This window comes from Protopterus annectens, chromosome 4.part0 (assembly GCF_019279795.1).
Source record: "Protopterus annectens isolate FY-2018-M chromosome 4.part0, PAN1.0, whole genome shotgun sequence".
Classification (NCBI taxonomy): domain Eukaryota; kingdom Metazoa; phylum Chordata; order Ceratodontiformes; family Protopteridae; genus Protopterus; species Protopterus annectens.
Window position 1 is genome coordinate 1,143,632,115 of NC_056733.1, and position 26,946 is coordinate 1,143,659,060.

The following is a 26,946-nucleotide window of genomic DNA, read 5'->3' on the forward strand; positions in this document are numbered from 1 at the left end:
AGGATTCGGCAGTCGTAACTGTATTGTCCATCTGCATGGGTGTCATGAAGTTCACCTCTTCTGTCTTAAGAAGCATGAAGTTGGCTTTGGAGAAATGTTTTACCATGGTTTCCTTAATGGGTCTGCTCTGACCAACGAGGAGTTGACCAGGAGTGGAACACCGGTCATTCATGTTGGTAATGACTAGGTCTAGAATATTGTTGCCCCTGGTGGGGGCATGGATAAGTTGATCCAGGGCATTGGAATTTATGAATTCCAGAAAGTGTTGAGCGAAGGAGTTGGTACATGAGTAGTTTTCCCAAGTTAATGAGTTGAAATCGCCCATTAGGGTGTTTGGTTGAGCCCTAATATTTTCCAGTATATCAAGAAAAGAGGAGTGGGAATCCTGGGGCATGGTGGGGATCTGTAGCAAGCTACAGTTTGGATTGCAGTTTTGCCCAGAGTTAGTTGCACTTGGATAACCTCGGATGCATTATGCTGAGCAACTAGCCTGGAGGTCTGGATATCCTTAATGAATATGGACACACCTCCACCTTTGGTGTTCCATTACAGGTTAAATGGCCGAAAAGTGAGGTATGAGTTACAGCCTGGTGATGCAGGGGTGCTGTCTGGAGTCTTGAACCAGGTCTTAGTCACTGTACAGATATCGATATTCTCCATTTAAAGGAGTGCCTCGAGGGAGTGCATTTTGAGATTTAGACTTCTAGCATTAAGTAGCATTTCCTTCAGTTTTTGCTTGTCTGTTCCTGTTACGGTGGTGAATTTGTCATTTGAACCTTACCTAAAAAAGGCACTATAGGGGTGGCAAGAGCGTTATCAGTATGTGGAATCCCAGGCGTAACAGGTGCAGGCTATCTCTGGCAAAGCATAGTGGTTATATGACTTGTAACTCCTGAGTCAGCACACCATGCATGCACAGATGAGGTGCCACATTTGGACTCAAATGCATACTCTGTGTCTGAAGAAACATCTGCTTCTTCCTAGACATTCTTAGCTTGTTGTGATTTAGCTTGTCTTTGCAGAATATGGAAAGCTAGAATGTAATCTGCCTTTAAGTGTCCTGTTTTTTTTTTTACACACAAAGCATTTACGTGTTTCTAGATGCATATAACTGTTTTTATTTCTGTTTTTTATCTTTAAATCAGCCTCTGTACCGAACATACTTTCACTTTTTATGCTTTCTGTCTTGTGCTTGTATTTGAACAAAAGCTTGCCTTTAACATATTCTAATGCCAGTTCATCATCTGGACGTGCATCAAGTGCTGTAGCAAGAGTTTCATAAATTTCAGGTAGACCACTAAGTAAAAGTGCCGAAATGTGAACATCATTTATATCCTCCCCAATACCTCTCAGCCTTTCAACCATTTCTAAGCTATGGCTTATATAATCCTGCATATCCTGGTGTTTCATCAGCTTAGTCCGAAATAGTTTTCTAATTAAATTGAGTTTTTTTGCTGAGATTAGCTTTTTCATGTACCTTTTGAAATTCCTCCCACATTTCTTTAGCGGTTTCACAGTTGCATAATTTGATCATCGTCTATGCAAAGGGAGATCGTGATCTGAGCGTTTTGATTCTTTTCTGTCCACTCATCCATGGGTGCTGCCAGTCTGACTTCATTTATACATTCCCACGTACCTTCTCCTATGAGAAACATCCTCATCTTGAATTTCCAAGACTGGGGGTTCTGGCTCATCAGAGTCGCTACTGAAAGCTTTGCTGATGAAGCGCCGGTAGTTATCTTTATCATTTTCTCCTTACTTTATCTATCGCTGTATCTTGCACTTATTTGCTGTAGCTGGTTGTATCTGGGTGCCAGGGATTTCTATGTGTCTGATCCCATAACCTGTTAGAAAAACTTCTTCTGTAAAATAGTAAATGAATATTAGAGAAATTAATAAGGGATTTGTGGCGAACAAATTAAATTTGTATGGAAAAAGATGAAAGAAGAGATGCAAAAAATTGATGACCACTAACACTGTGAAATGCAGATTATAAAATCCTTATGAAGATAATACAAGAAAGGATGCAGGTTTTTGGATGAAGTTATAGGAGAAGGAGTTTTTTGAAATCAAGGGGATAGACGGGAAAGAAATGTTAATAATAGTAAATGGAGTAACAAATATGATCTTGAAAGAAAATATGGAAGTAAAGGTAGTGAAGTGATGTGGCAAATGCTTTTGACAAGGTTAGCCATGAAGCAGTGGGGAAGATTATAGAAATATGTGGGATAGGAGAAACATCTTAAATGTTATAAAATATGTTAAGAAATGTCATGGGTTAAAGCTGTGGGAAATGGATGAACTGGAGGAAAGATAAAAATTAAGAGATGAGTTATCATACCTCTCAACCTGGAAACATCAAAGATCTGGACAAGGCCCATGAAAAATAGGTACAAATCTGTATACTGATTAACAGAAAATTTGCATACATGATCATGTAACCCTGCTCACTCCAATGGAATTATGGGATACCAACTTACAAACACAAAATATGGCACCAGAGTCCCCCTGCGCCATTTCAATATCGCATTACCTGGCTAATTCGCCCCATTTACCATAAACACTAATGTGTGCATACTGCTTTTACTTCTACAATGATTATTTGGACTTTATTTTTATATTTTATAGCACAATGCACAAACACTAACAGATATCTGATAAACAAAGCAATACTGTCTCACAATGAAAATAGACTTGGCATTAAAACTTCTCTGCCCTTGAAACTCACATTCATTGAAACAACATTGAAACCCACACCACATACAAAGAAAATGCATCTGGCCAGTCGTGGATAAAGATTACCTTTGGGCTGTTTTCAAATCATTGGCCCCTTACACACAAAACAAGAAACATACATGTGTTCTTTGATACACCTTCCTGACTTTATTAAATATATATTCCTTGTATAATACAGCACACTTGTTAGACAGAGCACATTTTAAATGTATTGTTTGAACATTTTTCCAGTAGGCAATGAAAGAAAATGCATGAACCAATAATGAGAAAACTGCCCAATTCAGAACATTTCCATCATAAAAGTGTACTTCCGCACCCACACAATATATATATATATATATATATATATATGTATGTATGTATGTATATATAGTGAGAGAGAGGGAGAGAGAGAGAATGACAGTAGGCATCTTGCACAGCTTCTTGCACTTATTTACAATTTCAGGGTTTTTTGGAGGGCGGAGCAACAAAAGGCCAAAAAACAAGGACACATTTTAAACATTGCTTGTATAATTTTGGAAAGTTGCTAGAATAAAATGTGTTACCACCATGCATTTCACTGCCAAGTCTTGAGCCCAGGATCCTGGGGACTACAGTCCGAGCAACATAACACTATGCCAAATCAGCAGTTTCCTGAAAGATAGGAAGACTGAAACTTAAATGGCTATCGTTTAGTGAATTCAGTTCTCACTTCTCACCATAGCTCTCAATACTCTGGAGTGGGAATGGAACCCACAACCATAATCAAAGGCAAATGTGCTACCTGTTGCGCCACTGACACTGAAACTAAATGATTCTGATGAGCACAATTAAAAGAGTTGCAATGTAAACAAAAGCTTAAGACTACAAAACAAGAGTTAAGCTGATGATGTTTTATGACAATCTGTCGCTAAGGCACTGATGATTACATATATGTATGGTACTGCTTTCAGAAGACTACAGTTACTGCAAAACAATCACTAGTCTGAAAAAAAAACAGTAGTTAAAAATAAATCAACAAATAGTTAAACTAACAATATATTTAATGGTCAACATAAAATGAAAGGTACCACTAATGTAGTGAGGTTTGTTAAGCATAAACTCAAAATGTTTTAGTAACTCTAATTATGGTTATTCATGAGAAAATGTAAAGGTACCTGTGTAGAATAAATAATTGCAGTGATCGTTGGGAGTTAAATAATTATTTTTAAGTAAGTCTGTTCAAACAATTCCACCAGAAATAATTGCTTATAGTAAGGTCAGGACATAATTCAGTTATTACAATAGAAACAATGTTTAATTACAGGGCCAACATTAACAACACTTATTACATTACTCACTGCACATTAATATATATGGACCTGAAAATATAGATCAATGCCATCCCCTCCCAAACCCACAAAAGAAAGTAACATGGCAAATGGTTGTTTGGTCTAGTATCATTTGACACCATGAAGAAAGATACATTGGTTATTACTTACACAATGTAAGAACAGATATGTTATATCCGAAAAGTGATGGGTATCTCATACTTCAAAGTTTAATAACCTATGACCTATAACAAGCCAAACTACTTTCCTGAATGAATAACTTAGCAAGAAGGGATAAAAGGTGAAATATATGTGATAGACTGAAGGATTATTGCAGCTGCTGTGCCTTTGATCTACCAGCCTGGAAGTACTCTTGTATAATGTGCTAGTTTGCCTTTCCTTTTTTATTTTTGTGTAGTGTGTATCAGCTTGCACAACTTAAGCAGCTGATGTCACCTAAAATGCATAAATAAATAAGTAAAACACATTTTATTCTTTAAACCACAATGGAACAGACAGTTTGCAAATATTATGTAAATATCTTTCCTGTATAACAGGTCCTGTAGAATCATGCTGATATATTAAAGGTATGTTTCTTCTTACCATAATGATTTTATTATAATCTTTGTTATCTATATTTCTGAAGAAAAGAAGTTGCCATGCATGAAACAGATTTTTAATGTCCCGTGGAAACTCACAAGGCCGTACAAATGCCATTACTGGAAAAGAAGCAGGAAAATAACAATTTGTGCTTACAATATAAATGACTGGGCGAAATAAAAGACATGGTTTTCACAAAAACTTTAGCAGATTCTTAAAGAGGCTACAGGATCCCAAGCAGTTCAAGTCTGTTTGAGTACTGGAGGCAACCAGTGAAAATCTTAATAGTAGACAGGGAAATAATGCTGTTTAGGGTGCAATATGCAGCTTGTCCTGTTGGAATGGGAACCTAAAGACTAAATACCCCAACCAGGATCTTACTTGCTATGTGAGTAGTCATTACTAAATCATACAGGTGTTCTTAATGGAGCTAAGTACATCTAATAGAGTTAAACTTAGTTCTAGGCACAAATATAATAATGAAATGGCAGTCAATGTAGAGTATTTAATTCTGTATACACACACACACACACACACACACACACACACACACACACACACACACACACACACACACCCTCTTCCCCCGACTGAAGATAATTCAAAAGTAAGTTTCTTTACTGCAGCAGGTCACACACCCTCTTCCCCAACCAGGTCCATTCCCATTTGTAGTTCCTCTTGACCGACAAGTCCATTCGTAGTTCATACTGCCGTAATCTGCATTTATAAATCCATTCCCATTCGTAATCATAGTTCACACTGCAATCATGTTCCCAAACATGATTCCTTACTGTGCAAGTTCAGATGTTCCCGCTCACATCAGCCTGGAAATGCATGCACGGCCACGACATGAACTCCTTGAGCTTAATTCCGACAGGCTGGTAGCCCTGACGGAGTTGATGTCATTGTGCACATGATGACGTCAGCTCAAAGCATGGAAAAATTAAAAAAACAAAAGAAAAAAAATCAGAAATGAATGGGTGCCACTTGGCAATCGTGGCACACCTTCATTTGGACCTCAAAACTTGGTAAAAACCAAGTAATTCAGGATGGTTGGGAGGTATGGGAGTTATACAAGGATGTCTATTAAGTATGTGTCTGCACTTGTAATGAATGCAGTAATTCAGACATGTTTGTATGACATGAAAGAAGCAAAACTATAAATGAGAAAAGGAGTTATAATACCAACAATGGAGAAGTTCTAAGGTATAATTTAATAAAATGCATATATTAAAAAAAAAAATACATATTTGAATATTTGCATATTTGATACAGGTTTCCAACTAAAATGGAGAAAATGCATTAGAAATACTGTTAATTGTATTTATGTTTTGAGATTTAATCCAGTGAAAAGAGGGGTGATATATGATAAAAAATAACAAGGGGTGAATCTAAAAAAAAAACAAAAAAAAAAACTGTAGTGCACTGTGCATCTATGCATTTTTCAGGGTATTAAAGAAGAGAGTGAGAGAGAGTTATAAATGATGAGGAAAATGCTATATGTATATGAAGAATTACGGAAACAAACAAGGTAAAAGAAATGGCAAATGAGGAAAATGCTATATGTATGATATGAAGAATTATGGAAACAAACAAGGTAAAAGAAATGGCAAACAAGAAAAATGGGAGGAAAACAGCATGAACATTTTAAAAAATTTGGAAGGTGAAAATAAACGGGATTGATAAAAACAGAAAATTATGGTATAACAATAATAATGAAAAATACTATATGGTATATCCTTGGAAAGAATTAAAAAAGATCTAAAATGCTATAAAGAAAAGAATGGAAAATTATGAGAATTTTTATGACATGAAATATAAGGTAATGGAAAAAATAAAATGTGATGAGTGTAATAAGGAAGAAACAACAAAGCAGTGTTTTAGGGTACAAATAAATGAACAGTTTTGGAGACATTTTAAAAAGGAATACTAATGGAAGGATTCAAAGATAAAACAATGGAAATGATACTATATGGAAAATATAAGAAACAAATGTGGAACTGAAAAACTGGACAGAATGTTGTTCATAGCAATCAGGATATTATGGGAAAGACAGTGTAAAGGATTATTGTATAATAAATATAAAGATGGCGAATAATGTGCTAGATCTAATAAAATGATGGTTGTGGGTGAAATGATGGAGAGATAAAGACATTTTAAACAATACTTGACTTTAAAAATCAGATTTTTTGTATTCATTTATCTATTTTTATTTATTTAACATTTCTTTACTGGGAAAGTCTGACTGGACACAGGTCCATTTTCAGCAGAGGCCCGGGGAGAAAAATTCCAACAATATGAAAAAACAAACATTAGAGAGTACAGGTTAATAATGAAAGTATACATTGCAAATATAAATAACTGAAAAAGATGACACTTTAGTAATTGTAACAAAATTTGTACATCAAAGAGTATATGGTATTATACAAACTAGACTAGCATATATATATTAGAAAGCACAGTATGATATTTTTGAGGAAGACTGAAATGATGTGAGGTAAAAGAGTAAGTATATATAGGGAAGGAAGACGGCATAATAGGATAGTTCTGTAAAAAGTGTAAATCTAAAGTCAGAGGGTATGTATAAAAGGTGGAGAATATAGAGTTAGTCAAGTGGGTAGCAAGAGCAAAGCCAGGATTTTTCTAAGTGAGGAAATAGAAGTTTTTTAAAATTGTATTATGATGCAGATGGAAGTGATGGAAGTGAGTAGTTTATTCCATATTTTAGGAATGATGTTAGAGAATAAGGATTCTCCAGCTGAGTTGTTAGCTTTGTTGGATTTAACTAGGAGTTTGTCACTGGAACAAAGTGTTCTAGTGGTGGTGGATGGTTGTATGAGATATTGAAGGGCTGGGGTTTTATCTGGTTCATGGAATATTTCATGGGTGAAGGTTAGTTGCTTGTATTGGAGGAACTGAGGAAGTTCTAGCCAGTTTAGTTGTCTAAGGGCTGTGTAATGGTGTGTTTTGTAAGGGAGGGGGTTGTAGCAAATTTGGCTATTTCATTGTAACATGAGTCTAGTTTAGTAAGGTCTGATTTGCATAGGTTGGTTAGTATAGGGGAGGTGTATATTAGGGGTGACAGGATGTGTGTCCGGGCAATGGTAGCTTTTGTAGATCTGGCTAAAAATTTCTTATTTCTGTAAAGGAGGCCTAATTTTTATGAACTTTCTTGATAGTTTGGGCTATGTGGATATCAAATTTTAGATTGTTGTCAATTTCAATCCCTAGCAGTTTGGTATGTGTCACAGGGGTGATAATAGTTTTGTTTTTGGACACTAGGGTGAAAACTGGCAGTGTTGTAGGTTTTCTTGAAGGGTAAAAAAGGAAGAATTTGGTTTTATTTGGGTTTAGAATGAGTTGAGAATTGGTAAGCCAGGATTCTACTGATAGAAAGTAGTTCTGGGTTATAGTGTGGAGGTCCTGTATGGTGGGGCAGAGCATATGAGGGTAAAGTCATCTGCGTATTGTATCAGAGATGCTTGGTGAGTGGAGGTCTGGAGTTGGTTGGTAAAGAGGGAGAACAATAGTGGTCCTAAGATCGAGCCTTACAGGACACCTAGGGAGACTGGGAGGAGAGTGGACAGGTGATGTTGCCACAATACAGCCTGTTGTCAGTCTGATAGGTAGTTTTGGAACCAGGTAACAGTGGGAGCACTAAGGTTTTGGGAGGAGAGGACTTTGATCAGTTTCTTGTGGTTTACCATATAAAATGCTTTGGACAGATCTAGAAATATGGTGGATATGAATTGCCCTGAATTTCTAAGTTGGTTGACTGTATTAGTAAAGGACATGAGGGCTGTAGTTGTACTATGATGGAGGAGAAATCCATGTTGTGTGATTGATAATAGATTGTGGGTGTTAAGGTAGTACATGAGTTGAGTATGGACCACCATCTCTAGGATTTTGGATAAGGGTGATAGAATAGCGATTGGCCAGTAGTTGCTAAAATTGGTGGACTTGCCTCCTTTTTGAAGGGTATTATATGAGATTTTTTTCCGTATAACAGGTATTATTGCACTCTGACATAGATCTGTTTATGAGTATTGCTACTAGGTAAGCTATTCCATCAGCAACTACTTTCAGAAATTCGGCTGGTAGTTTGTCTGTAGCTTAGGTAGCTGGTTTTAGTTTGAGCAGTAGTTTTTTTTTTACAGTATTTACTGTTACTGATTGTGGTGTAAATAGACTGAGGTTGTTTTGAGAGGGTTTACTGAGATGGGGAGTTATTGGGGCATGGCTATTGGAGTTGTTTGTATTGGCTAGGGCTAGTATTGTTTCTGTAAAACAAGTATTAAATTGTGTTGCTATGTTTTGGTGGAGTTGCCTCCTTTTTGAAGGGTATTATATGACATTTTTTCTGTATAGCAGGTATTATGCACTCTGACATAGATCTGTTTATGAGTATTGCTACTAGGTAAGCTATTCCATCAGCAACTACTTTCAGAAATTCGGCTGGTAGTTTGTCTGTAGCTAAGGTAGTTGGTTTTAGTTTGAGCAGTAGTTTTTTTTTACAGTATTTACTGTTACTAATTGTGGTGTAAATAGACTGAAGTTGTTTTGAGAGGGTTTACTGAGATGGGGAGTTATTGGGGCATGGCTATTGGAGTTGTTTGTATTGGCTAGGGCTAGTATTGTTTTTGTAAAATAAGTATTAAATTGTGTTGCTATGTTTTCAGGGTTAGTGATAGAGGTTGGAGGGGTGTGGAGGTTTTGCCTGGAGATAGTATGTTATTTTTCTTGAATATTGTGGTAATTGATTTTGTCCTGTTTGAGGAGTTTTTTAACTTTGTTATGTAGCTCTAGAAATGTTAGTTTTGTGGACTGGGTTTTGTTTTTGTGGTATTTTATTTATTGTGGTAGTTTTTATTTATTTATTTAGTCATTTAAATGATAAAACCAATTTTTTGTGTTTGGGTGCATTATATGTTAAGAAAAATTGAAAAGAAATGTCAACATATATGTTACGCATAGATAGTGTAAATAGAGCAATCCATAATATTTTCAGAGATGTGGGAAAACTATAGTAATGACACCACAGATGGCACAGCTAAGAAAGATACAGGAGTGGAGTAGTTACAAAAGATCCCGTACCACTGCTGTGCGTAAAATTAGTACCATGAAATAATAGCAGATGCTCGCCAAGAGCTTTGATAATGAAACTTTGGTTCAGATGCTGAATGAGAAGAAGCCTGATAGTGAGTCAGCAGAGTCACAGGAAAACTCAGGAGTAGTATGAAGGCAGCAGGAGATGTTCTCCTGCAAAAGCTAATCTGGAAACCTGAGAGGTAGAGTGGAATATAAGAAGTCAGGGGAGCTGAGGGACCAATTCAAAGTACATCTGCAATGCAAAATAAAATACGCTAGAAGAATATACTGCATCAAAGAAAAGTACTTTTGCTGTAGATGCATGGGTAAAAATATCGTGAACACATTTAAACAGACCAGTAGAGACCATCTGTACAAATGTTGAAACTATTATTGATCATTATTAAGCATGACATAAAATCATTGTACCACTGGAGTTTAAAGCAGAAGATGTAAGGACCATGAATGTAGAGTAATATGAGTACTTCAATGAAAAGTATGGATGATAGTATAGCAGTTACTGGGTTGGTAGAATAGGTAAGGTGTTTACTTCACAGACAAGTGGTACAGGGTTTGACTCTCACCAAGGGAAATTGGCTAGGCTTAAAATGGCACACAAGGGCAGCTAGTGTAGTATGCGTCTATGAACGTATGAACCTATGGTGATGTTTGAATAACTACATGGGAAATGTGGGCATCTTTAAAACCTGTAATTATAAATCGCAGCATATATCTGGGATTGCCACTATAAATTGTGCATGGAGTACAGCACTTTATTGAGGACAACACAAAAGTTATGTCTGTGGTTCTGTGTTATTTCACTGGTTCTGTGCTTCTAACATCCATTTTGTTAGTGGATATGACAAGAGGAGATATGTCTAATGTGCTGAAAAGGAACATACCCTTAAAAATTGTAATGTCACATATAGGAAATGCCTTTAAGCCAGATAAGCTATGGTTTTAATATACACGAAGGAATTCAGAATAAGAAAACAGTAACATTACTATGAATGCATCTGAAAATGTTAGTACAGCTAAGATATATTAAGATGTACGAGTCCAACAAGGAAAGTGAAATCCATGTGGAAAGTGACCCAGTGTTACCTGAAAATAAAGCACAAATTATAGGCAGCAATACAGAACTCAAACTTTAAGACCAGTAACAAGTTTGATGTGCTACAGTGTAGTGAAGAGTGAAGAGTAAAGTGTGTGTGTGTGTGTGTGTGTGTGTGATGATGATAAGATAAAAACACAATGAACTACTATTTGTGAGACAGTACGTTATAGGAAGAAAAGAAAAGAAAAAGAGATGGGCATTATACTGAAAAAACAAGGTAAAATATATTTCATGGTGGTCATTATATAGGTTCATAGGTTCATATGTTAAAAGTATAATGAGTGATACTAGGAGATTATTTATTTTTTATTTTATTTTACATTTGTTTACCGGGAAAGTCCGATTGGACACAGGTCCATTTTCAGTGGAGGCCCAAGTAGAAAAGCTCCAGTTAGATACAGTGTTTCACATTAATATTACATAAAAATCAAATCAATGCAATAATACAGGATAATAACATCTCATAAAATGCAAATAGTACATAGAATAGAAATAGATGGCCAGAGAACATGAAATGATGATGTAAATTATACACTCAAAACATAAGACGAGAAGATTAAAGTTAAAAATACATTGGAATAATACATTGGAGTACTGTAGAGTACAGGATCCCATAAAAAGGGTACTACGAGACAGAGAGTAGTTTTAACTTGGTGTAAGCGCTAAAGCAGACAATTTATAACAACTATTTTCTTCTTTTACTACCTAAGAAAGGATATCACACGGTGGTGGTGCTGCGGTAGCGCTGTCGCCTCACAGTAAGACGCTGTCCGGTTCGACTCTCAGCTAGAGTGTCTTCTGCGTGGAGACATACGTGAATGGGTGTACCTTTGTTGAAGGTTGTGCGTCAGGGCTGGTAACTCGGCACGTAAAAATCAACTACCAATCATTAGCGGACCGGAGTTTCGCTGTGGCGACCCCTAACCGGGAAAAGCCGAAAGACACACACACACTCTACCTAAGAAAGGATACCATTTCAGTTATTAGAAGAACATAGCAATGTGGGGACAGAGAGGTCCAAATATTGGATATAACAGTGGGTGATTTAGAATGCTGTTAATATGAGATGGCATAATAAACATTAGACCAGTCAGATTAAGAATTCTGTATGCTTCCATGGACATGAGAATAACAGATTTATTTGAGAATATCAAGGAATATGTAATACAGTAATGTTAAGAAAGCCGCAGCATCTCTCACAAAACATTAAAAAATAAAGAAGTACTGGTGTTTAGGAATATACAAGTTTTATGCATGTTGCAAGGAACATTTATTTATTTATTTGTTTTTGTTAACCAGGAAAGTCCACCGGGCTGAAATGAGCCCATTTTCAGTGGAGGCCTGGGGAAAAAAGGTCCAAAAAAAAAACAATGTACACAATTAGATTATTTAGAGAGTTAATAACAGCATTTAACAATATACAACAGAATAATATAGGAGTCAGAAGTGACGCAGTAACATAGGCAATATATAGTAACATTTTGCGGAAGACTCGGGTGCTTGGCAGGTATTCAGTAGATCAGATAGATAATGATAATCTGCACTTACCCCATGTGAGGCAGGGTGAGGCACACTGTGCTGCGATTGGGGTGAGTGCGTAATAGGGAAAGTGAAGAAGTGGGGGTATCTGAGAGATGAGTCAGGTTAGTAATCAGGTGACTGAGGAATTGGGGATGGTGCAAGGGCATAGCCAATAAGAACATAAGACTGTGATTGATTTTTTTTTCTATATTCTAAAGCAAGGGTAGAAGATGAAGTAGGTAAAATATAGATAGGTTTATCTGACCACTTTTCCATTCGGGCAGTGTTTGAAGAAAACACAGATACTAAAAAAAGAAAAAAAAATGAATTAGGAGACAAACCAGAACTTGTGCAGAAAAGATAGCAAGTTTTAAAGGAGGATCATAAAGGGATGACATCTTTTTAATGATAGTTGAACATACTACCCATTAGCATATATATGGAAGCATAAAAAAAGCAGACTAAGTGGTGGAAAATTTGGCATAAAAAGTCTTAAGTATGAGGATTTACTGGAATAAACTAATATGAAAATTAAGAAAAAAAAAATAAGGAAAGGTAATTTAATGAGTTGGATCTGCTGTACTTGCAAAAATATTTTTAAAAAGGAAGAGGTGATGCTGTTGTCCGGGAAAAATGTTAGGAAGAAAAAAAAGAGAGTTGCTTCTAGTTTTATATACACCTTGATGAAGGGTTTGATCTCTGCCCCTGGTATTGGCTGCACAATTTTATTTGTTGAGGAAAAGGGGACAGGAAGAATTGGATTCCTAAAGGCTAGGCACACTTAATGGGCTGACTAAGGCAGAAAATAGGGAAACAGTGATGCCCCTGGTCCTTGAAGAGATGCCTTTGGCAATTAGTTGGAAAATGTAAGTGGATTTCCAAATTACAGTCACCACAAGATGGTCAAAAGAGATGAAGCTTTCAACTCAGGTACTCAGATCTCTGATCCCTGATTCATATGGTAATGGAGTGTTGATAATGCAGTAGGATGCAGATTTTTTTTCTATTTCCTGAAGGGGATGATGGTACATTTCTTGGCATTTAGTTTGAGTTCATTTTCTAAGCACAAGGGATTGACTATAGTTAGTTTTTTGGAGATTATATGTATCCCATCTTACAGCATCAGCAAACTTTGATAACCAGTGATGATGACTATCAAGTCAAAGGTCCAAAAAGCAACTGCTAAATAGGAGAGGGCCCACTACAGCTTAATGGGGGAGACCACTAGTCACATTTTCTCAGTCCGTGGAGACATCACCTACTTGAACAATGTGTGTTCCTGTCCTTAAGCTAGTTGGATATCTATCTTACCACAGACAGACTTATGTTAAAGGCCATCAGCTTATAAACAATTCCATTATGGATTATGATATCAAATGCCTTGGGCAGATCAAGGTAGACAGGATAGATAGTGCAACCATTGTACACTGTCTGAGTAATCTTCTCAAATAAGCTAACAAGGGTCAGTATGCATGCTCTTTACAAAACCAAAGTGCAGTGGGTTGAGCTTAGATTTCCGGTGTCATGATTTATGAAGTCAGGGATAATGTGCTCATGGATTTACACATAAGACTCATACAGCTGATGGGCCTATAGTTCTCAGGATCTGTGATGGGTTCACTTGTATGTATGAGCGCTACTATAGCAGTGTGCCATGATTGAGGGCTGAGCTTCACAGAATCAGAACTGAAGGCAACTATAAAGACCAGCCAAAAAAAATAAATCACATGAACGTGGACTAGCAACTGAAGTAAAGGATAATGACAAGTCTTTCTTTAGTTATGTCAAAAGACTACGAAATAACTCTCACGTTTTGATAATAGAGCCTTCCATGACATGTACTTAAAGTAGTCTTGAAGACCAAGAACACTTCCTCCATTGTCCCAGGTAGCATACACAGTAATACACAGTGTTAATATGCACTTGCTGATCCCCTCCTAAACTGTTCGACCTAAGCCTAGCTACGTTATTCCCTCAATCTTGCTCATTTATATAGGTGTATTGACCTGGCAGTTTCTTCCAAACCAAATATAGTCATATTTTCAAAAATAAACAATTCTGGTGGTCTACTGATATAAGCAAACTATATAAAAGAAGGAGGAAAGTTCTTATGTCAAATGAGCATAAAAATAAATAATGCAGCTGTCTACATAACTGGAATCAGCTGTGGAGCTGGCTTGGCTAAGTTTATTGGGGGGGGGGTAGCAAAGGCTTTGGCTGGTATGCAGAACCCCATGAATGAGAGCTGTAGACTGTCTTTTGCAAAACAGCATAGACCGTCAATTATCCCATCCCAGGATGATACATACTGGCTCCCCTCTGGAATTACACCAACAACTTAGTCAATTGTTGAATCGAGTTATCTTTTTCTTGACTCTAGGCATCACTAGTGTCATTGGCTTAACAGGTAACACACTTGCCTTTAGTGCAGAAGACCATGGGTTCTGCGCTGTCATTAGGTAGGTCAACAGCTGATACTGCAGTGCAGCATAAGGGGGTGCTGCACTCCTGAATGTGGCATACTTTGGATGAGACATTAAACCTATGCCCCATCTGCTTGAGTTGGTGGTGCCTCAGGTGGATGTGAAACATCTCACAGCACCTATCAAAAAGAATAGGGTAAGTTCCCTTATGACCTAGCCAAATTTCCCCTAGTAGTATAAATACCACCTCAGGTCTCCCCTGAAGAGAGACCACAAGCCTAGTGGCACTAATCTGGACAACACAGGATAAATAAAGTAAAAAAATAAAAATACATTCTTGGTGACAGAAGACTCCCACTCAGAACCATTTTTTCTCCACAGTTGAAGGTAGTGCATGGTAAGTTCCAACTTGTCCTTTTGCATGGTCCTCCACATGGACTACTATCATGGCATAGTCATACTTGCTGAAGGAGAGGCATTTAGGGCCCTAGTTATGTCCTCTATCTTGACTCCTGAGAGGCATTTAGGGCCCTAGTTATGTCTCTGTCTTGGCTCCTGAGAGGCATCTATCTGTTACCCTGCCCTTGTCCAGGCTAGTGAGTATGGAGGCTGTGGAGAAACTTATATCTAGGACCTTTCCAGTAGCCGAATTACACCTACCAATCAGAAGAATGATTTACCATTGCTGACATGTTAATGCTAGTACTAGTATGGGGGAATAGGGGGTATATGTCTTAAAGGATTTATGCTGATGCCTAGTCTTAACAGCCTTGCAGGTTTAGATAGACATTTTTTGACAGCATCACTGTAACACAGCTTTATATTGTTAGTATAACGATGTTGCATTTGCATTGATGTGGATGTGTATCAGTGTTATGCTTTTACTGCAAGTAATGGACTCTAAGGGGGATACCTCTGGATTGATTAAGTATTTTCACCTCTGTCAGATGACATCAACAGGGTGAAGCTGAAGTTCATTACCAGTGAATACAAAACAGTTTTTACACTACCTTAGGATACCAAGAGCTAGAATGCTGGCAATGGAAAGGGGGGGTTACTCTGTTGCCATTCAATAATGCCCAGTGCTGAAGTGTGAAACGGACCCCACTGGGAAGTAAAAAGGACTATAGAGGTGTTTTTCACAATAAGACTGTTTGAGGGGGTAATAATGCAGGTATGATGGAGACACCCAGATTCTAGTGTTTAAGAGCTGGTACAACACGGTGTTAAGCTCAGAAACTCACATTTTCCACAGCCCATAATGACTGAACACGTCAGCAGTTTGTTTAGGCCTACAGCATACTTCCACCTGATGCCTTCTGAATAAAAGTCAAATGTAAAATGAATGCTAACTATTGTGAAAAATTTGAGTCGACCATGCCTCCCACTCTTCAATTTCACTAAAAGAGCAATACATAGCAAGTCAGAAAAAAAGAAAACCAATGAAAAACAACTATAAGTTCAAACAGCCATTTACAGCTAGCCAGGAACAGCAGCAGTTAATCCATTCCCACTAGAATAATCACTGTCTCCAAGACTGTGCTCTCACCAGGCAAGAATAGGGTGAAAACAAACAAGCATTGAACAGAGAAAAAAAAGTAAAACTAAGATAAAAAACAATAACAAAAAAGTAGCTGCTCGGAGGTCAACTCTCCCTTGATAAAACAAGATATAAACAAGTACAACACACAGGAGAGAGTAATGGCAGAGTGAAATGCTGTTCATTAACAGGAAATCCAAGCAGTCTGTGATAGCTTTCGCTACGGTCTGTTGAAAGCGCACAAAACGCACCAACCAAAACACCGTTAAATACTGGAAGGCAGTTCATATAAATAGGCAGTTTTCACCTCACCAAAGCCAGTCCAATTCAACTGACATCCGAGTTAAATGCACAAGCACTCCATACAAAAATGCAACAACAAAGTAGTTCACATTAACAGGCAGTTTCCGGAAACAATATAAAACCAAATAATTTAATAGTACAAAAACATGGCAAGCACTTTCACCCGAAGGCTTCCTCAGGCCAATGAAGCAGTCATTTTAAAACCAGTATATATACACTGATTAATAGTGACATCACATCCTTTCATTCATTAAATAAGCTACATCTAATATGGCCTTTATAAATGAATATGCAGACATAGTATAAGCTATCACTATAAAATACATAATTAAGAACGATAAAAAACAATATATTTTAGAATGATAAAAAACAATATGTTTTGACATCTAGTGCCTTGATAGTTTGGTTTGTTTAGATATGTACACAACAAATTACACACCTGACAAACAATCATTATAAATACATAATGAATATTTAAAACCATACGAAATAAATGGAAGCAACATAGGCCTGTTTATATGAACTGCCTTCCAGTATTTAACGGTGTTTTGGTTGGAGCGTTTTGTGCGCTTTCAACAGACCATAGCTGCTTGGATTTCCCGTTAATGAACAGCATTTCATTCTGCCATTACTCTCTCCTGTGTGTTGTACTTAGATAAAAAACAGTTGAAAACCTGCAAAACAGTAATAGCATGCAAAAATACTCGTCTGATTCTAGGTGAGGTCCAGGAATACTTTTAAGTTTCTCAGTGTTGCACAAAGACCCAGCTGTAGTCTTATTGAATGACCAGTCCAACACATTTATTTTCATTATGGCAAATACTGACAAAAGTTCAAATAGCAAGTAATATAACAGGTTTATTTGATTGCTGCAGTTATTAATTTATTTCTTATCTTTTTTATTTTTTATTAGTTGTTAACCAGGGAAGCCCACTGAACACAAAGCATCCTTTTCCAGGGGCAGCCAGGGAGCACTGTGTAGTTAAATTACAGTAGGCAATTTTTTTTTTTTTTTTTTTGTAATTGGGTACTGTCTGCCTGTTAAGAGATGTTATGGAGGGATCAGACAGACAGACAGACAGACAGATAGTGGGGTTGACTGTACTCTCACTGGTATCCTAGCTATGAGTTATCTATGCTTTTCCTCTCATCCACTGAAAAAGTTTTCAGTCCTGGCACCCAAATTATGTGACTATATCCCTGTTGTACCCCATACACACCCATATACAGTAAATTCACAGAACAACTAATAACTGTCCTAAAATGAAGAGCTGCTTATGCATGTTTAAATCATTCCACAGTAACAAACTCACCGATTACCTATAATGAAGAAGACAGGGAATAAGCAAAACACCCTCAGCCACTGACAAGAGACAAAGAAAAAGGATATGCTATAAGAACTGCACTAATGTTGTTTTATAACTTCAGTAAAGATTAGAGAGAAAAACACAACAGTCACCAAGAAAAAAATGTTTTACTCTTAGCCAAATGTAAAAGACTGTTGCTTGGCATTATTTTCCAGCCTGTGACAAAAGAGAACAGCACTCTTGAAATCAGCAAGTGCAATTCCAAGCAGGGAAAACATGATTGCTTTCTTATTCAGTACTGTCAGATTCTTCTCTGTCAGCCCATCCATAGGTATTACCCCTTTTCTAGCAAGAAAAACAGAAGGTCATAAAAACTGATAACAGAACCACATGGCAGGGTTTGGGGATTCCATTTCTCCTCTGTGTTCTTGTGTCTGCTGCAAAGATATCATGGATTGCAATTTCGACAGGCATCTTGTCACAGGTTCTTCCTTTTGGCAATGACAATTTTGGATATTTAAAATACTTCTTATTATATGCGACAGAAGGGGATATCCGGTTCACAGATCCATCTGGAGTGGGTGGAGAAGAGTGTCGGGAGTGATTTGTGACAGACGAGTACCAGTAATTAACAACCTGTATTCAAACTGGAACCTTAGTTTGAGAGACAGCCTTACAGAACTATCTTCAAGTTTATAGAGCTGAGTATATTTTCTGTGTTATTCTGTATTATAGAGCTAAATTGTCTGCTTGATATCTGTATCTTACTGCTCTGCAAATCTATAGAAAACAGTATATATATTTTTTTATAATTTGCACATTCCTTACATTTGTGTTGAAACTGTTCCCCCCCCCCTCATTTCCTGCCTTGTCTTTCAGCTGATATAATTTAGCTAGTGCTGTGTCTCCTTTTAATTAACAACCTGTATTCAAACTGGAACCTTAGTTTGAGAGACAGCCTTACAGAACTATCTTCAAGTTTATAGAGCTGAGTATATTTTCTGTGTTATTCTGTATTATAGAGCTAAATTGTCTGCTTGATATCTGTGTCTTACTGCTCTGCAAATATATAGAAAACAGTATATATTTTTTTTTATAATTTGCACATTCCTTACATCTGTGTTGAAAATGGTTCCCCACCCCCCCTCATTTCCTGTCTTGTCTTTCAGCTGATATAATTTAGCTTGTGCTGTGTCTCCTTTTAATTAACAACCTGTATTCAAACTGGAACCTTAGTTTGAGAGACAGCCTTACAGAACTATCTTCAAGTTTATAGAGCTGAGTATATTTTCTGTGCTATTCTATATTATAGAGCTAAATTGTCTGCTTGATATCTGTGTCTTACTGCTCTGCAAATATATAGAAAATAGTATATATATTTTTTTATAATTTGCACATTCCTTACATCTGTGTTGAAACTGGTTCCCCACCCCCCCTCATTTCCTGCCTTGTCTTTCAGCTGATATAATTTAGCTAGTGCTGTGTCTCCTTTTAATTAACAACCTGTATTCAAACTGGAACCTTAGTTTGAGAGACAGCCTTACAGAACTATCTTCAAGTTTATAGAGCTGAGTATATTTTCTGTGTTATTCTGTATTATAGAGCTAAATTGTCAGCTTGATATCTGTGTCTTACTGCTCTGCAAATCTATAGAAAACAGTATATATATTTTTTTATAATTTGCACATTCCTTACATCTGTGTTGAAACTGTTCCCCCCCCCCTCCCTATTCTTGGTAGTAGTTTAAATTTGGTGGCTTTTGCAGTGCCCGCCCCACTGTAGATTTGATCTAAGACACTCCCCCAGGACATCTCTTTACTGCATTCTACCTAATAAACCCTTTCTGCACTTGCTTTTAGTCCTTTTTAATTTAATTACATTTTTTCAAACTGTGTGTGGACTAATATTGCTACATACTCAAGTGTGCCAGCTTGCACTGCATGAGAATTGTATTTACTACTGCTTTTGCAACTTTTCTAAAAAAAAAAAAAAAAAAAAAAAATTCTTCTGCTTTTACTGTACTTGTGTTTCTTCCTACTTTATTTTGCTTTTGCGTCATCTTAAAAGTTCTCAATTGTATTTATTACTGCTTGGTGTAACTCATTCTAAGCCTTTTAGTTTAAACACTTGGGCTTCAGACCAGTTGTTTTGCACTGAGAGGGTTTGTGGTCTGCACTGTAGTGGCAGAACAGGTAGCTTACATCCTTCTAAGTTGGGAACTGCTGATTGAGGGCTCAGTGTCTGTTATTCTAAAAGTATATTAATTCTGGTTTAAGCACTTGGGCTTTCAGGCCAGTTATTTTACATTAAGAGGGTTCGTGGTCTGCACTCTTGTGGGAGGAGAGGCTGGACTCTACCCTTCTGAGCTGGGAATTTCTGGTTGAAGGCTTATAGTGCATGCATATCTGAATTTCTTCTTACTGAAATTGGTACACCTTGTTTGCTGTAGCATAGACTAGATCCAGGCCTGCTGAATCTAGCTTTGTTTGTATAACTTGAGCACTAATCCAGGCATTATTTAAAGTATTCAGTTGTATTTATTACTGCTTGGTAGTAACTTGGTTAAAGTGTAGCTATCATTCTAAGTCTTTTGGATTAAGCACTTGGGCTTCAAACCAGTTGTTCTACATTAGGAAGGTTTGTGGCATGCACTGTGGTGGCAGGACAGGTAGCTTTCATCCTTCTAAGTTGGGAACTGCTGATTGAGAGCTCAGTGTCTGTTATTCTTAAAGTGTATTAGCTCTGGTTTAAGCACTTGGGCTTCAGGCCAGTTATTTTACATTAAGAAGGTTCATGGTCTGCACTCTTGTGGGAGGAGAGGCTGGACTCTGCCCTTCTGAGCTGGGAATGTCTGGTTAAAGGTTTATAGTGCCTGAATATTTGAATTGTATCTTACTGAAATTGGTACACCTTGTTTGCTGTAGCATAGACTAGATCCAGGCCTGCTGAATCTAGCTTTGTTTGTATGCTTGTTATTTCCCTGGAACGCTAATTCCACCTAAAACGCGGCTTCTCAGCGCTTCTGTGGATCCCTAGTGATATCTGCGTTGCTTACTGTACTTATTTCCTTGCTTCGCTTGAAAGAAAGTTACTGTTTGTTGTTTTTGCATTTAAGTTACCTGTAACACATTGCACTTGTTACCTGGCACTTGCTCACTAAAGCAATTATAAGTCAGCACTAAAAATTAAAAGCACTACACCCTCGCTCCCCATTGGCCCTTGTTTTCAATTATAAAGGAATTCCCAATATTATTCTAGCATGTCCAAAGGTCAGTTGTCAATCTCCTCTCCGGTCCAGCTGGTGAATATGGGAATCTTGAGGCAATGTTACAACGCAACTGCCTCATGTACACAGACAACCCTCTCCTCCTCCCAACAAATTCTAAAACATGTGAGAGATGCAACCATATAGCCAAACTGGAGGCTAGGCTCTCTCAACTCAGTACTGGCATAACCAGTCAGGAGGAGAAGGAAACCACACTCACTACAATTCCAGTCTCACATAGACCTACCACGACAGCAAACCAAACACATAATCACACAAAAACATACTCGGAGGCTCTAAATAAAGATCTGCCTAAGCAGCAGAGACCTCCAAAGCAGACACCCAAGCAACCGCTACCCCAAAACAAAACACGTGCAACACATATCTCACAAAGCCAGTGTGCTGAACAGTCACAGCCCTTAAGGCTAAACAACACACCTGATACACTTGTAATAGGTGACTCTATCATCAGGCACACTGACGTCCCGCTCACCAGGCTGAACAAGGAGAAGGTCACGGTGAGCAGCCTGTCTGGCGCTAGCATCTGCCACATAACACAAGCACTCAGGTCACTCCAAGGCAAGTACAAATATGACTCAGTCATTGTCCATGCTGGTGTGAATGACCTGAGACGTACCTCCCTGGACTACATGAAAAGAGACATAGAGGAGCTCTCTGAGCATGTAGCCCAGGCTGGTATGACCCTGACCTTGAGTAGCATCTTACCCTCACCAAGAATGATGCCACAATGTGAAGACAAGATGATCAATTTCAACAATTGGCTTAAGTATTGGTGTCATTCAAAGGGGATCCAATGCCTGTCAGCTTGGGATGATATGCACGACAAGCCACGATGCTTTGCTAGGGACGGCTTGCACCTGTCACCCCTGGGCTTTCGATATTGGCAAAGGCTCTTGCTACCCCCATAGTGCCTTTTTTAGGCAAGGCTCAAAAGACAAACCCACCTCCATAGGTATCACAAGGGATAAGAAACTAAGAGTAATGCTACTCAATGCCAGAAGTCTAAACCTCAAGATGCACGCACTCGAAACTCTCCTTAGCATGGAGAACATAGATATCTGTGCAGTAACAGAAACCTGGTTCAGGACTCCCGAGAGCACCCCAGCACTACCAGGTTATACCTCATACCATGCTTTTCGGCCCCAAAACTTGGACCGAACCACAAAAGGAGGGGGAGTATCGATATTCATCAAAGATACCCACACCTCCAGGTTGGTGGCAAGGCACGAAGCATCAGACACTATCCATGTGCAACTAACAGTGGGTAAAACTGCCTTCCAGTTTATAGCCTGCTACAGACCACCCTCCCAAACCCAGGAACCCCACTCGGCCTTCCTGGGAACACTGGAAAATATGAAGGTCACTCCTAACACCATTATATTGGGCGACTTCAACTACCCAAACATAGATTGGGAGCATTACTCTAGCTCCAACACCCTTGCTCAAAGGTTCCTAGAATTCATAAACTCAAATGCTATGGAACAACTTGTTACCACTCCCACAAGACGGGAAAACATACTGGACCTGATCATCACCAACATGGGGACTCTATGCTCCAGACCAGAAGTGTATCCCTCACTGGTAAGATCAGACCATAAACTGATCTCACTGGATATTCACATCCCGACCCCACCCCCTGCCCAGAAAACCACAGTGAAAAACTTCTCTAAAGCAAATTTCACACTCCTCAAAACCGAGGTGGAATCCTTCAAAGCCCCCGGGCCTGTGGAAAATACGGCCCAGACCACAGAATCCTTTATAAATGCATTCTATGAACACCTTCAGGAATGCATAGATCATGCAATCCCAAATAAAACCAAGACCCAATCCTCCAAAGGCAGTCAACCTGTCTGGTGGACCCCAGCCATAAACAAACTATACAATAGAAGGAGGAAGCTACTACATGACAGAGCAAAATCCCAAAAGGGAAGGCATCTCTGATCAGTATTAGCAAAAACTAAGGGCACTCATAAAATCGTCAAAGGCCAGCTTCGAGAGAAAAATTGCACAGGACACTAAGGATAATCACAAGGCTTTCTTTAGTTATGTTAGGAACCTGGGTGGGAATTCCCAGATATGCTCAGAATTAGTCCAAAATGACAAAAAAATACACTGATCCCACAGACATTGCCAACATCCTAGCTGACAGGTTCAGCGCAAACTTCTCCCCTCCCACCAAAGGGCAAATATCTGTCCCAGCAGAGTGCTGCCCCTGACATCTCAGATGCTCAGGTGGGAGCCGCCCTCTCAAAAGCAAAAACACAGCATCAATGGGACCAGGCGGTGTCCCAGGCTGCGTCCTACATGAACTCCAAGAAGAGCTAAACCCAAACATAAAACTACTGTTCAATCTCAGCCTTACTACAGGATATGTACCCAAAGAGTGGCGTACAGCAACAGTGGTCCCTCTCCACAAAGGTGGTGCCTCAACGGACCCTGGAAACTATCGCCCCATAAGCCTGACTAGCTTGGTCTGCAAAGCTATGGAAAGGATCATCATGGACCTCATAAATAAAGATATTGGGGACCTACAGACACTGGATCCTACCCAGTTCGGCTTTGTTAAGGGCAGATCCTGCCTCTTAAACCTGGTTGACTTCTTTGAAACAGTCACCAAGGCCATTGACGAAGGGAAGGTGGTCCACACAGCCTATCTGGACCTCGCAAAAGCCTTGATACAATACCCCACTCGGGCATTATAGATAAGCTCACCAGCTTAAATATAAACCCCTATGTCACTAGATGGGTTGCAAACTGGCTCAAGGACAGAACCCACATGGTTAGAATTGCTGGAGCCATGTCAGACTCCAAACCAGTTACAAGTGGCGTCCCACAAGGCTCAGTCCTGGGACCTCTCTTGTTTGGTATATATTTCTCGGAGGTACAAGCCAACACGGAAGGACTGTGGCTGACCAAGTTCACAGATGACTGCAAACTGGGCGCCATAATCGACTCTCCAGCCGACACAAGCATCCTCCAAAAGGGCCTCATAGAAACAGACAACTGGTGCCACAGCCATGGTCTCAAGCTAAACGCCAAAAAGTGTATAGTCATCCCCTTTGGCAAAAACAAAGTGCCCACAAATTACCACATAGGTGGTAATCCATTAAGTACAGAAGAAGTAATTAGGGACCTGGGGACCCAAGTTGATAGCAATCTCACATTTGACAACCACGTGGCCAAAGTGGTTAGAAAAACATTTTATATAGCCCACCTAATCATGAAGGGATTCACATCTAGATTAGGGGAGGTCATCGTGCCTCTTTACTCATCCCTCATCAGGCCCATAATCGAGTACAATGCCCCTTTTGGGATGTACCTTACCAAACACCTGCAGCAACTCGAAAGACCCCAAAAGTACCTCACCAAGAGGATCAAAGGGCTCAAACAGATGCCATATGCTGCCCGGTTAAAGAAACTCCAGCTCTACTCAGTGGCATACCGCCTGCTCAGAGATGACCTGTGCCTGATGTATAAGGCCATGTCCAACCCGGAATTAAGGGACATGCTGCACCTCAAAAAATCCAAATCCCATCGAGCTACACGCTTGAGAGACTTGAACCTCAGCACTGAAATAAATAGGACATGCTGGAGGGACAGATTCATAACCCAGAGGCTCCCTTCACTCTGGAATAAAATCCCAGTCCAGGTTAGGCAGAGTCCCTCATTGACTCTCTTCAAGAGGAATCTTGATTAGTGGATGGGAGATCGTAGTTTTACCCCGGGTATCACTTCTGTGTCACTGTTAGACAAAGGCACAGTATACTAACCTCGAAAAAGGGCATAGCAAAATTAATTTAAAATGGGTGGCAAAAGCCAAACATACTCTGGCTAGGCTTATAAATGCCCTAGGGCAGATAGCCTAGTATGAACCTATGAACCTATGAAGAGTGAAAGGGAAGGTCTACAAGAGGGTAGTGAGACCAGCTATGTTATATGGGTTGGAAACAGTGGCATTGACAAAAAGGCAGGAGTCAGAGCTGGATGTGGCAGAGTTGAAGATGTTAAGATTTGCACTGGGTGTGGCAAGGATGGACAGGATTAGGAATAAGTATATTAGAGGATCAGCCCAGGTTGGAAGGTTTGGAGACAAAGCCAGAGAGGCAAGATTACGTTGGTTTGGACTTGTGCTGAGGAGGGATGCAGAGTATATTGGGAAAAGGATGCTAAGGGTGAAGCTACCAGGTAACAGGAAAAGAGGAAGGCCAAGATAAGGTTTATGGATGTGGTGAGAGAGGACATGCAGGTGGTTGGTGTGACAGAGCAAGATGCAGAGGACAGGAAGAAATGGAGACAGATGATCTGCTGTGGCGACCCCTAACGGGAACAGCCGAAAGAAGAAGAAGAAGAAGATCCATCTCCTTGCATCTATCAAATCACCTGATAAAATATGCCAAAAAAGCTTACTGCGCAGATCTTCTGCTAAATCTGCTCCTCATTGCCTGGAAGGACTCCTGACAAGTTCCCTCAGTGTTACACATATACTTATACAAGTGAACGTGTGGAGGCCACCACAAATGATTTCATATCTTGGTAGCCCATCAGTGTTCTGAGCCCACCAGTCTAATAAGCATTGCATTCAGCCCTACCCACACAAGTCCTGACTGAGGCACTTTCCCTTAACTGTCGGCTAAGACAGCCCATTTCCCTCCTTCTATTTATCTCCGTGACAAACGAAGTCTCCTGTCTCGCTCTTCAGATCACAAATCTGATTACCGTGCTTCCTCTCCAATCCTCCAGTCATTGATTGGAGTTCCCACCTCCCTGTCTTTTCCTGTAGGAATTTGGAATCCTCTAACTCCTCCATGCTTCCTGTCAACAACTGGTCTCGCCTGACTTCTTCCTGATATCTTTGTTTGGAATGCCCAGCGGCCCTTTTTACCCACACTTCCTGCAGCCCTGATTGGAATGCCCATGATCCCTTCTTACCCACACTTCCTGCAGCCCTGATTGGAATGTCCAGGGTCCCTTTTTACCCACACTTCCTGCAGCCCTGATTGGAATGCCCAGGGTCCCTTTTTACCCACACTTCCTGCAGTCCCCTTCCTACTGCTCCCATTATCCATTAGACAGTCCTATCTCCTTACTCTCACTTTTTAGCCACCGAGATTTCAGCCCCCTCTTATTCCAGTGAACTGGGTCTTCATCTTTCTTTATGCCAGTGAATAGAGCCCTCTGTACCTCTCCTAGCCCCTCATTTGGTGATTAAAGTCTTGTGTCATGCACCTTACTAATCCTCTCAAGATCTGATCCACTGTCCTTCACTCCACCCAACCTGTCAGAAACTAGTTCTTTTTGGCAGTCCATAATCTACCCTAGAAGCAAACGGTGTCTTGCACATGGCCTACTCATCCCATCAGCTATAAGCTTACACCCCTCAACTGCATGTCTGCAAACATACTTTATAACTAAATCAGTCTCCTCATAGATGATGAAGATGGGAGTAACTTACCTTTCCAGTCAACCACAGATTTCAGGATCAGTCCCTATTCCCACACCCTGAGCAGCCTGCTATGCATGTCATTAACATACCTGATGTCCAGTACCTCTTAGCCAGACACTACCTGACATCTTATATTCAGTACACATTTCTGCTGTATTCCTTAGGGCTACCATTGTAATAATCAAAATTGCACGGCAAAATGTGCGATTAAGTGGAATAGGTGCTAAGATTATGACTGCGGTACATTAGAATATCCCCTTTACTCTGAGGCTCAGCAATCTTGATGTTAGAGT